Source organism: Peromyscus maniculatus, chromosome 4 (genome assembly GCF_049852395.1).
Source record: "Peromyscus maniculatus bairdii isolate BWxNUB_F1_BW_parent chromosome 4, HU_Pman_BW_mat_3.1, whole genome shotgun sequence".
NCBI lineage: Eukaryota > Metazoa > Chordata > Mammalia > Rodentia > Cricetidae > Peromyscus > Peromyscus maniculatus.
In genome coordinates, this window is record NC_134855.1 from 137,384,918 (window position 1) to 137,398,471 (window position 13,554).

General features: G+C 45.7%; 1 protein-coding gene across 3 annotated transcripts in view; it reads left to right on the plus strand.

Moving 5' to 3' along the window:
• Ctnnbl1 (catenin beta like 1) overlaps window positions 1-13,554 on the plus strand; it is a 171,611-nt gene that overhangs the window by 114,253 nt on the left and 43,804 nt on the right. The gene's annotated exons all lie outside the window — the stretch shown is intronic.

The following is a 13,554-nucleotide window of genomic DNA, read 5'->3' on the forward strand; positions in this document are numbered from 1 at the left end:
GCCGTCTCTCTGGCCCCTAGGAAAGCTCCTTCTTGGTGGAGAGGTCACGCTGCATATCATGGTGTCATAAACCAGCTATGGCCCCTCAGGCGACAGGAGGGGGTGAGAAAGGAGAACTTGCAGACTGCCATGACTCCAGAGAGGAGGGGAAACCAAACTGCCCTTATAACCTCAAATTGCTGGTAATTGAGTTTCTCTTTCAGGAGTCAGGGTGGAGAAGGAAAAGAATTATTGTAATTGAAATCCATTCAGGTTTGCATAATAAAACCTTCAGAAATAGATCTGGGGAGGCACTTAGTGTGGGGGATGGGTCAGAAAGAATCGCTTGCCCTTGAGTGCAGTGATATGACTGGCTGCCTCCTTGGATTTATAAAGAATTGCAGTGTGTATTATCTCCTTGGTATTAACTACTTCAGCATAGGCAGGGAGGAGAAAAGAGCTAGGATCCAGAAATGGCATCTGACCTTTACTTCCCGTCTCTCTTTTAAATTCTTATTAAAATAGGCCCAATTTTCCTTGTATTGCCTCATTAGGTAGGTGAGTTATTGAGTTTGTAGCCGTTCTAGTTAATTGCGCTGTTTTAACATGGTTCCCCTGGAGGCTGTTAAGAGCTTTGAGGGGGTGAGCTCCCAAGCAGTGTAGGTGTGTAGCATGCTTGCTGGGCATGTGCATGCATTTCCACCTTATCCACAGTGACAGTGCTTGATAACAGGTCAACGATTTGAAGACGACTTTCCTGTTGTCAGGGAAGGGTTTTAAGTGATTCCGATCAACTCCACATGTCAGGAAGCATGTTGATGCCCGAGGCCTCCTGGACTTGTAACACAACAAAAGAACAGGCCAGGCTCCCGTGACACTCATCAGATCCTGCCAGGGTCAGATGAGAAAGGGCATGGCTTCTCTGCAGTCAGACAAGAGGGGACTTTGGCCAGCCCGAGGAAAGGAAGCATTGCTAAGACTCCTGGTAAAGCAAGATGACATGCCATCCTTTGGTGCCAACTCTGGATGGGATTAACGCTGTGGTTAAAATAGGGCCGAGACCGAGGCTGTGGCAGGTCCTGTGTGCACAGGAAAGATAGTGGAGCTCCAGTCTTTCAGAATGTGCTGCTCTTCCTGGGCTCCCTCTCCACATTCCCTGCTTCTGCCTTCCCTTACTCAGCCTGCCTGCTCACTTTGATCAGAGGTGTCAGGCCCTCCTAACACTGGCCTGGGTGTTCGTTCTCAAGGCTTTGACCTCCACTTGTCCTTGGCTCCCGGATCTTCAACCTCTTCTGTCTCCCAAGCCCTGGTTGGCACAGCTAATCACTCACAGATACTCCCACATATTCAGCAGGCCTGTTCTTCTCTGACTCAATTCTTCTTGCAGCCCACAAGTAGCCCCACACTCTACCTGCCAGCCACCACAGAAGCCAACCCCTCACGCTTACCTCTATAATGCTCCATGTGCAATTAATCCTAAACTGTGAATTCTGCCTCACAAAAGTCTCCACCGAGCCCTCTCCGTGGTACCATCCTGGACCCGTCACCTCCCTGAACTTTCTGCAGCACTAATACCCAGTTCTTGATTCTTCTCAGAGTCTCAAATGAGCCAGACACTCCCAGCTTTTAGCAAATGTCTAGTTTTAGCAAAGGAGGGCATAGGCATGGGGGTAAAGACGGTTGTGCAGATATCAGCCACAGAATTCCATCAGCAATTACAAAGACCCACTCGACAAGAGGATTCATTATTGAGGATAACAGAGTAAGGGCCTTAGAGCAGAGGACACTTCTGGTGGGAGGGAGATGGTGACATGGGCAAGCCCCTTAGTCAGTGTGTAACCTCTACAGAAAGGCTTCTACACAGCTGATTGATTTGGAGCCTTCCAAATCAAGCCTCGGGGTTATTTCCCATTCTAAAGGGCAGAGACTTTGAGCCTCAGTGAAATCATGACCGGATCATACAGTGGGTGGGTGACTGAATGAGGACTCAGACTCCCTCCACTTCTGATCACAAACTTCATTTCCCAAAGTTATTGCTATTGGTGTTTGCTCTCAGGAGCCCAAACAGCTTGCGCATTTGTTTTGCTGGGGTAGTTACAAGAGTTCTAAGTCAGAAAACCTTGATTCATTATAACTTTGGTGCTTTGACAGGTCATCATGTGGTGGGATTCTTATTTAGCTCTTTTCATTTTGAATGTGAAATGTTTCCCCACCTGCTTATGTGTTGAAAGCCTGGTCCCTAGCTGGTGACAACTCTTTTGGAAATGTGAGGATGTGGGGCCTGACTGGAGAAGTCACTGGAGCTACGTTCTGCGGGGCTAAACTTGGTTCCTGTCTCTCCCCCTGGCTCTTTCTACTTCTCTGCTGCGGTGAGGTGAGCAGCCTTGCTCCACCACACCCTTCACCCTGATGTACGTCCTCAGCAGAGTCCCAGAAGTGATGGAGCCCACCAGTGTGGACCAGAATCTGAAACCGTGAACCAAAATACATACTTCTCTCCTTGAATTGTTTGTCGCAGATATTTTGTCATAGCCATGAAGTTTATGAAGAATAAGTGGTAGTGACTTGGTAAAAGTGTTGTTAGGCATTTCTAGTGCCTGTCATAGTCCTTGGTGCATGATAGGTGTTCAGTACTTACTGGGTGAGTCATGAATGAATTTATGTAGCACCCACATAGTGTATGCTGCAGTGTCAAGCTTGGCCAGTATTTCAAAGCATCACTGAATCTGTATTTCTTTCTTCTTTCTTCTTTTCTTTTTCTTTTTTTCTTTTTTGTTTTTGAGTTTTTTGTTTCTTTGTTTTTGGGTTTTGGGGTTTTTTTGTTGTTGTTTTTTGGGTTTTTGTTTTTGTTTTATTTGTTTCCGAGATAAGGTTTCTCTGTGTAACAGCTTTGGCTGTCCTGGAACTCCGATTTGTAGACCAGGCTGGCCTCAAGAATCCATATTTCTTACCATGTGATCTAACAGTGTTTCTGCTAAAGAAGCTGCTCAGTAATATTCTGTACAGACTTGTTCCTTACTCTCTAAGAACGAGTGTATTACTCACTTTCCTGAGTTATTGGAAGGACTGAACTGACTTCCACAGTGAGCATGTCTTATTAATAAATGCTATTTTATTGTGGTTATTACATAGCACTGACCCCTGGTATCACACTTAGTCGTAGTGTGCTAGAGCAGAGCTGCTTAAATGTTTTGGGAGGACCAGAGTTTGGATCCCAGCACCCACTTCAGGTAGCTCACAACTGCCAGTAACTCAGGCTCCAAAGCATCTGACACCTCCACAGGGTCTGCATATCCATACACACACACACACACACACACACACACACACACACACACTCTCTCTCTCTCTCTCTCTCTCTCTCTCTCTCTCTCTCTCTCTCTCTCTCTCCACAGATGCTGCATGCCTGTGCTTATGCACACATATACATACACATACATACACACACCTTCCACAGGGACTGCATGCCCATGCGTACACACACACACACACACACACACACACACACACACACACACACACCCTCCCCAGAGACTGCATGCCCATGCATATATACACATATACACACACATACTACACACACCCTCTACAAGGACTGCATGCCCATGTATATACATACATATACACATACCCTTCACAGGGACTGCATGCTCATGCACATATACACAAATATTCACAAATATGTGCACCCTCCACAGGGACTGCATACCTATGCATAATACACACACATAAATAGATAAATGTCAGTATTTACTGATAATAAATCATAGTTATTTTTAAACAATTTTGGTATACATATAACTTTATCATTTATTAAAGATGAAAACAAATTTGTATACTAATAAGATGGATGCATTTCTTGTCTGAATATTCGGTATAGAGCATCTTCAATATTTTTCAGAGTTTAGGTTTTATAATCACCAATGTTGAAAATACCACTTCACATAAACACTTAGCATACAATACAGAAAAATGTTTAGGACCATTTCAGAAATTCTTGGGAATTTCTCTCCTAATCCCAAGCCAAAATTCACTTAATGACTTTTTATGAAACTCGAGTCAGCAATTCAAACAGCAGTTTTTAATATCAAACATTCTAAAACAATACAATCAAAAGATACACTAAATCAATACTTAGATGCTGAGGAATAACGGTAGGAAAATATTGACAGTCTTTGTTTTCCACAATTAAACCATTATGTTTCCCTAAGAGCAAAAAACTGTGTGTGCAGTAAAACACCAGCTCATAGCACATGGTAGTTTCAAATCTGCACCAACGTCTTTCAGGCAGTGTTCTCTGGTATGAGGATGCTCATACAAAGTGCTCATAGGTGTGTTCATGTCTGAGGCTGCAGTGAACACACACACACACACACACACACACACACACTATGCCACCTGGGCAAGTCATGCCAGAAACACCTTGGACTCATTCCCTGTTTGATTTTGATATTGACTTGTTGGCCATTCTGAAACACACACGATACTAAATATGCTCTTGATTTCATTAGTAGTAGTGCTAGTATGAAGATGGTTTCTCATTTATGTTCTCCTATCTTGTTAGTTTAAGAAGTATGTGCCTGACAAAGACTTTTTGGTTTCTTGAACCTGCCAGTCTTGGAGCTGGGCAGTATGTGTGCCAGTCATGTGTGGGACACTAGACAAAACCCTTCTCAGAGAGGCTTTATTACCAGGAAGCCCAAGTCCCCACTTTCCCATATAACCTGTGCCAGAGCTTGCAAACTCAACTCATGTTCTCCCCAAGCTTAAAAATGACAAGTTAGGGCTGGAGAGATGGCTCAGAGGTTGAGAGCACTCCCTGTTCTTCCAGAGGTCCTGAGTTCAATTCCCAGCAACCACATGGTGGCTTACAACCATCTATAATGAGATCTGGTGCCCTCTTCTGGTGTGCGTGCGTGCGTGCGTGCGTGCATGCATGCATGCATGCATGCAGATAGAACACTGTATACATAAATAAATAAATCTTAAAAAAAAAAGAAAAAATGACAAGTTAGTTATTTATAATAGAACGATGAGAAGGAAAGTGTGATGACATTAAGCATGTACTGATGGACCCTTTGTGCTGAACAAAGGATAAAACACCTGCTGTTTTGTATTGGGTTTGAAAACCTTGTAACTGAAGACTTTCTGGATCAATTAGCTTTCTCCCTCCAGCTCCTTGTCTCCCCCTCCCCTCTCACCATGGATGGTAGCCCTAGGGATGCTGAAACAAGTCATATGCTTGGTTGGGCTGGGGCTCCTCCCATCAGGCCTGCAGGCTGATTGGGAATGTTGTGATCCGGTTTGCTAATTGGCTCAAGTCCTTCAGGATTTACACACAGGACTCTCCCAAACAGATCCCAGCACTCTTTTGTTTGCCCCTAGAAAGACTGAGAGAGAAGGTGTGCTTGCCTTTGAGACTGGAGAAAGCAAGCTATCCACTAATAGACGCAGGCCTTTACAGCTTTAGCAATTAGACATTTCTCTCTTCTCTTTGCCATGGCTCTTAGAGTTTGTCAGTCACCAAACACCTTTTAGCAAGTGCCAGATGCAGAATTGAGCTGGGACTGCAGGGTCTCCTGTTTTCTGTGCTGAAGCAGCCCGAGGAGGAGGAGGAGGAGGAGGAGGAGGAGGAGGAGGAGGAGGAGGAGGAGGAGGAGGAGGAGCAGCAGCAGCAGGGCGAGTGCTTTTACAGGCAGACAGACCAGCTTCAGCCCCAAACTCTACTCACAGGCTGCCTGGTTTTCATGAGCAAGTTATTCCTTTTGTTTGAACTTGAATCCCACTTCAGTAAAGCAGGACTGGTAAAAAATCTTCCCCCTAGGTTGTACAAAGTAATGATTGTGAGTGCCCTATAGTCAGTTCCCAGTGGTTGGGATATAGTTACCAATGTTAGCTTCCTTCAAAGATAGTCATCCCTACCGCTTCCAGGTTTTGTGCTTACATATGGGGTACAAACTCTTGCTTTTGTGGACATAGAGCCCAGTTTTGAACCAATCTGTAAAAGAAAGACTGGGTTATAGTAATGGCCTATAAGCCTGGCCTTCAGGATACTGGCTGTTGTGGCCCTGTGAAATCCATCACTGTCTGGAGGACATGCCAGTCTGCTCTGTTCCAGTTTCAAGCTCCCGTTCCAAGCCTGCCTTCACTTGGGGTGGAGGGTTAAGGGTTGGCTTGATTCCTACAGAAAGATGCCCCAAGACAGGTTACCACGGCTTCGCATGCTCTTTCATTAGGCAAACCATTAGGCCTTCTTTGTGCCAGGCTGGTGTTTTAGATGGAAGGAGAACAAACCCACAGCCCAGCTGGCAAGACAGAAACCCGCCTTTATGTTACAAGGTAACAATGGGAGATGAATGCGGCCACAGCCTACCGAGAAAACAGACAGAAACCTGCATGTCTATGCCACGGTGAGAGGCGGAAGGACATCTGAGGCCCTGTGGACACAAAGGGCAGAGTTCCACATCACACCTGAGTAGAGAAAAAGCGGTGGAGATTGGTAACAGACTTACTGAAGAAGTGTGGCCTCCTGAGTCACACTTGGGCAGAAGTTGAGCAGTAATGTCAAGGGAAAGCAGACAGCAGGGACAGATGACAGCCTTAAACACTGCTGCCATCAGCATCTTGTAGAGCCCTGTATGTAAGCCCCTCAAGCCAGAGGCCAGCCCCCCCCCCAGGACCTCTAACTGCCAGGTTCCACCCACAGAATACTCCAACTGCTGGACCCTGCCCCCACCCTGCAGAGCAAAAAGCCCAATCTCTGAACATAAAATCCCACCAATCTCCACCCTGAAAAGTTCTACCCCCTTCCCAAGAAGCTCTGTATAAGCCCTCTATCCTGTTCAGTTTGCTGCTGTGTCTTGCTTGAGCAGAGACAGCCACCCTCCTGGTTTTTTTCCCTCCCAATAAATCTCTTGTGTGAGGTTTGTTGTGTGGTGTGACTTTGTGGTATTCAGGATACCTTTCCATCCGAGCTGCAATGCTTACATTTGGTGTCGTGACTCGGATAGTCTCTCCTAGTGCCTGTTTCCCCTCATAGTGTGCGCTGCATGGGACCCTATCCCTCATCTCCAGTCCATCTGCAACAGACTCACCTTCTGGCTCAATAATCAATCAGCACCCACCCCAGCAGCATCAGTTAGGTTAGTCTCCCTTTGGTCAGTCTGAGAAGTGACCGTTGAGTGTCCGGCACCCCTCCAGTGCTCCTGGAAGCGGGGGTATCCCCAGCCATGGTCTTTAAGTCTACAGCTGGCCCCTTCACCTGACCACACTCCCCACACTTGCAGCTGCAACCAGGCAGTTTCCTCAGGCCCAGTTGGGTTATAACATTCCTTCTGTGCTCTCCCCCTATCTTCTCCCCAAAAAGGAGCCACAGAAGCCTCCTTTCCAGTCCTTTGCTCTGGATGAGACCCTCCCCTTGAGCTAGGTTTTTCTCTTACCTTCTGGCCTCTATGGAAGTCCTGGTACCATAGTCTCTCCACTGACTTAGCCAGGCTAAGCTTGCTACACTTGACTCCCATTGAGTTGGGTGACGACCCTCTGAATGGCTTGGTCCTCCCTGAGTCCAGGGGACGCTGGTGACTACAGGCTTCAGTGACCTTTCCCTTCACCTCTCTCATCCATGGGAACTCAGCACTCCATACCCTCCCATTCCCCCTTGGGATGCCTCTTAGAAAACCTCCGGCTCTCCACCTAACACCTGACCTAAGGGTACTAAATTTACTTGCTTTTGCAATCAAATTTGGCTTCAGTACCCCTTAGATAATCAATCCAAAGGGCCACCTAATGGCACCTTAGACCCTATTATTACTTGGGACTTTTACAAATACTGTGAGCGATCAGGGAAATGGAAAGAGATTCCCCATTCCCTATTTCTCTGCTTTGTTTTGTCTGGTCTCCCACCCCACACACTGTGTGAATGTCCCGTCCTCTAAGTGACCCTAGATAGATCTCTAAGTTTGTTGCAAAGTGGGAGCTAGGAGCAGACCTAGCAGGAGGGGGAGAAAGCAGAGGGTAGGCCAGCTGCGCATGCACACACCCTGCACACGCTCTCCCTGGCTGGCGCATCTCTCAGCTCCCTTCCTGTAGTGTCCTCTGTGTCCAGAGTTCAAAACTTCCTATCTTAAGCTTAAGCCTTCTTTGTTAGCTCACTGGATTCAGTTTTACTGGGATTCAGGTGTCTTTTAGGGATGAGGGGCATTGGACCATTGTTTTATGCTGTCCTACTTCAATTAAAAGCTGGCTCTGGTGTTAGGGTATGGCTCCCCCTCCTCTAGACCCAAGCCTGCTTGTTTAAAAGGTTTCCTCAAAAATCTCTGTTTCATATCAGGCAAGTCACCCGCTATGTGACAGAAAGGAGAGCAAAACAAGATAAAGGGACAGACTCTTTCCAGTGGGGACTATTGCTACTCATCTCATATGCTTTTGGTTTTGTTCTCTAAAAGGTAAGGTATAAATCTTGCCTCAAAGATCTCTAAGCATATTGGGTAAGGTTATAAGTCTGAAAAATCTGTAACACTGGGGTTACTAGTTAAAATCTATACTTAGGAAATCTTAATGGTATGATGCCATTTGGGGATAAACCAGCCAGGGAGAAAACAACTACCAGCTATGAAGGCCAAACCAAATAATTCCCCACTATTTTCTATCACACCAATGAACCTTCCCCTTATCAGCCTCGACCAGTAGTCCCTTCTCTTTCTGTAGTTTCCCTTTCTCCCTCCTCAGCAACAGGTTGCCCACCCCGTCAGGACTGAGTATGAGGCATTAAAACAGAATACTCCACTATCACTTAAGGCCTTGCTCTATGAAAACCAACTGTATATCCAGTATATTACCCAATCTTACAACCTCACCTTCCATGATGTTTATATGATTCTTGCCAAAAATCTTCTCCCAGAAGAGCATAGGCAAGTCTGGGACCAGGCTATGGCAGTCCCTAACAAAGACCCTGAATGGGATTACAGTACCCCAGGAGGCATCCTAGGTAGGAATCAATTTATAACTTGCCTCCTGGCCGGTATCCACAAGGCCACCTTTAAGGTGGTAAATTATGAAAAGTCCAAGGGGTCATCCAGAAAAAGTACAAAAACCCAAATCAATTCCTAGACCACCTTACAAAGGCCCTCTTGCAATATCCCAATCTGGATCCTGAGACCCCAGATGGGAAACGACTCCTTATGACCTACTTCTCCCAGGATTTCCCTGATATTGGGGCCAAACTCAAACCTCTAGGGAGAGGATCCCTGACTCCACAGGCAGAATTCTTCACTGTGGCCTTCAAAATGAACCACAGGAGAGATGAAAAATCCCCCAAACAAAAATATCTAATGATAGCTAAGGCCTCTCAGCTGGCCAAAGCAAAAACCCAGGCTCCCTGGTCTCCTAAAGCCCGAGAACCTCTGTGTTCTTGTTTCAAATGTGGTCAGGTGCATCACTGAACCCGGGCCTGTCCAAACCCTCATAAACCACCCAGACCATGGCCAATGTGCCATCAAGAAGGGCAATGAAGTGTTGATTGCCCCCATGTGCCTTGCAGCATGGGGACATCAAGCCCAGATCAACCTTCATCTGACCACCGCCATCTCCAACAGGGAGCCTCAGGTAGTTATCACAGTATCAGGGTAGTTCATCTCCTTCCTTCTGAATACTGGGCCTACTTCTTTGGTCCTGACGAAGTTCTGGGACCCACCTCTCCTTCTCATTCTTCTACTGTTGGAGTAAGGAGACAGCCTTACCAGGCTCACCAAACACCAGCACTTAGCTGTATCTTTAGGGGTATTTCCCTTACCCTTTCCTTCCTAATGGTGACAACCTGTCCCATCCTCTTGCTGAGAGAGGACCTCCTTGCCAAAGTGGGAGCCTCTATTTCTTTTGCTCCCCACCTCCACTTGACCCCAGGCTCACCAGCCATTCCCTTCCTTCTCCTCCAAACCACACAATCTGACACACCTCTGCCCTTACCAACCTCTCAGGTAGATCCCTAGGTATGGGACACCTAAAACCACACTATAGCCAAACATCGCCTCTCTCTCATCATTCAACTACAAAACCCCACCAATTATGTAACCCAGGCTCAATACCCATTTTCTTTCCAAAGCCTCAGGAGACTTAAGTCTCTCGTTCTCCAACCTAAGAAAGAACCTTTTGATCACCATTTCTCCCTTTAATACCCCCATATTCACAGTTATAAAAACCAATGGAACCTACTACTCGGTTCAGGATCTCCGACTTATCAACTCAGCAGTAGTTTCCTTTCATTTCATAGCACCCATGTCTTAACATTTCAAAATGACTCCAGTTGCTGATTTGACTCTTAACAGACCATTTGTTTCTGCTGGCTTCTGCTACCTGTCATATTCATTTCCAAATTCTTCAGCTGCTTCTGCCTCCACCGGCTCTGACCATCCATCTCTCCTCACCTACTTGGTAAATGTCCTCTCACTGGCTCCTGGAGCCTGCTACACCCTCCAGGGCCTCCCATGTGGGCAACTGTTGGACCATCCCTGATTCCTGGCCTCCTCCCCTAGGAGCTGCCTGGGAAGCCCCTACAGCTTCCTTAAGCCCACCTGGGCCTCTGCGACCTTGTCCCTCCTGCCTCCCCACTCCCACTTGGAGCTGATAGAAACTCCCTCCATTGGAGTTCACTTGGCGACCCTTCCCCTCTTCCTCCTCCACGGACTCTAATTTTATGAAAGCTTCTCTCTGGCTGAAGTCCAGTTCAAACGGCCAAAATCAGCATTCTCGATTTTCAGTGATGACAACTTTTGCCACTGCACAAGCAAATGATCCAAAACTCTCTTCTAAAACTTGCTTTCTTCTCTTTCTTCTTACCTACACCTGTCTGGAGTAGCTCTTACTTATGGATGTTTATTGTCCAGGAGACCCTCTAATCAAGAGCCCATCCTGATAGGGTCAATCAATTACTCTATATCTGGCTGTCAAAGGCTGATTCAGTCCCCTATGCTCCCCTATCCATCTCTCCTTCCCTGGGGCGTATCACCTATGCATGTTTTCTCTATTCTTGTATGATAATTCCTGCCCTGAAAACAAAAATCATAAAAACAGGGTTTATGATAGAATTTAAAAAAAAAAACAACAATGCTTGTTTAGTAAGGTACTAAAGTTGTACCTTCATGTACTCATACAGGAGCATAAAGATGTTATAAAGGTCTGAGAATGCGAAAGCTTAAGTAAGCTCTGAGGATAACTTAAGTTCTGAGGGTCTAACAAAAGTGGTGTCTGAGCATGTGAAAGCTGAAGTGAGTTTTAAAGGTTTAAGAAAGTGTTATATAAATGAAAGTTCCGAAGCTCTGAGAAAGTGTTTTAAAGTGTCGTGTAAATGAAAGTTCTGGTGGTATAAGAAAGTGATTTAAGGCATGTACTTGAAAGTTCTGGAGGTATAAGAAAGTGACTTAATATGATGTAAAATGTTGCAGATTTCTTTCCCCTCTATGCTATCGTTCAATCTATCCTTACTGGTTCAGCCAGGCCACTTGCTTGGTAGGGTCTGGAAACTGCTCACCAGCAGGTTGCCAAAAGGAGATACTTATCCCTGTGACACCTAAATCAACTTCTAATACTCCTGTCCCCTATTCCTTCTTTCTCTGTGATCAAACTAGAGAACACCATCGTCATTGGCCAGATGTAGGCTACCCTTAGCAGTCCTATTAAAGATAAGATCCGACAGCTTCAGACAGATCTTCAGAAACGTAAGAAACAGCTTGATGCCTCTGGCCAGTGGATCACTGATAGCCCAATATGACACTGGATGCTGCTCTTCTCACCCCTCTTTCCCTTCTTTTCTTAATCCTTCTAGTTGCACCCTGCCGTATAAACTTCTTGTCTAGATTTCTTCAACACCAGATCCAAGAGATTTCTACCAGACTTTTAACAGCCCCTAGCTTCAGAGCCAGAGACCTGCGGCACCTGTTACATCCTGATGATGAAGATCAAAATTGCCCAAAGAACCTCGCCACCCTGATTTAGCAGAAAGTAGCCTAATGATAACATCTCCCCCTTTCCTGTGACCTGATTATTAATAATAAACAAAAAAGGGGGGAATGTAAGCCCCTCAAGCCACTCAAGTAGCCAGGCCCCTCCCCGAGGACCTCTAACTGCCAGGTTCCACCCACAGAATACTCTAACTGCCCTAACTCCTGACCCTGCCCCCACTCTGCAGAGCAAAAAGCCCAATCTCTGGACTTGAAATCCCACCAATCTCCACCCTGGAAAGCTCCACCCTGAAAATTCTACCCCTTTCCCAAGAAGCTCTATATAAGCCCTCTATCCTGTTCAGTTTGCTGCTGTTTCTTGCTTGAGCAGAGACAGCCACCCTCCTGGTTTTTTCCCTCCCAATAAATCTCTTGTGTGGGGTTTGTTGTGCAGTGTGACTTTGTGGTATTCCTTGGCTTCTGACTGCCAGGATACCTTCCCGTCCGAGCTGCAATGCTTACCCTGTATGCCCCTTACTGTCTGCACACCTCCCTGTGCCCCCTGGAGTATGCCCTGAGGCCATGCTGGTCCCAGTTGTGGGCAAGTAACATGTGGAGAGGAAGTTAGGGCATTATTCAGAAGCCAGAGCTCTGTGGGGCCTGAGTTCATCAGGGACAGAGCACGAGACCTTCCTGGTGAAAGAAAGTCTTCGTAAGAGTTAGCTCTTGTTGCTGCTGTGGTAGTAATTTTATTATTTCATACCAAAAGGACCTCCCAAATTTTCACAGGTCACAAGTATAGCATTAATTTCCATTATCTTGGCCATTTAAGCTAATTTCTCGAAAATTCAGTGTTGAGTCCAGAGGGAGGGTAGAGAACAGTTCCATTTCCTGTGTTCCCTTTGCATTTTTCATTTTGCCCACTAGCAGCTTAGCTCTTTTGTGGCATGAGGAGAATTCTCATTCTGGAACAGAATTGCTTTTGATGCATTTGTAGTGTTAATCAATAGGGATATGATAGTGTTTGTTTATGATCTTGCTTAAATTTTATAGAAATGGTTTGGTATGTAATTATGTCCTTCATAGAAATCAAACAAATACCAGCATCAACTGAAGAATAGCCAGGCAATTTTAGGTTAACTTCTATAGTATTTCAAGTGGTCCCAAAATGAATAACAGGCACTAGGCAGCTATTAACTGTGAACTATGGTTTATTAAAGTTCAACACATAATCTCTGCTGGGTTACTGTCCCTGACATCACTGTTTGAGGGCTACTTTTATTCTTAGTACTCTAATGTACATCCCACTTGGCCATGTTCTTATTACCCACACTTCACAGGTGAGAACACAGGTACGGGGCCCTGTCAGTTTAAAAGGCACAGAACTGCACATGGCCTACCAGAACTGAACCTAGCATTCTCCTGTGGTTTCAAAATTGTCTCACCAGTTTTGTTTTGGCCTTGGTGTTTTGTTTTGTTTCAGACAATATATTGTGATGATATTCCTTCTCCTTCCCCAGCTCCTCGTAGCTCCTCTCAATCTCCCTACCCACCCAACTTCATGTTTTTTCTCTCTTCTCTAGTTCTCTCTGCGTGTCTTTCTAAGAAAAAAAGAATGAAAGAAACCAAAAAAGTTACAGAA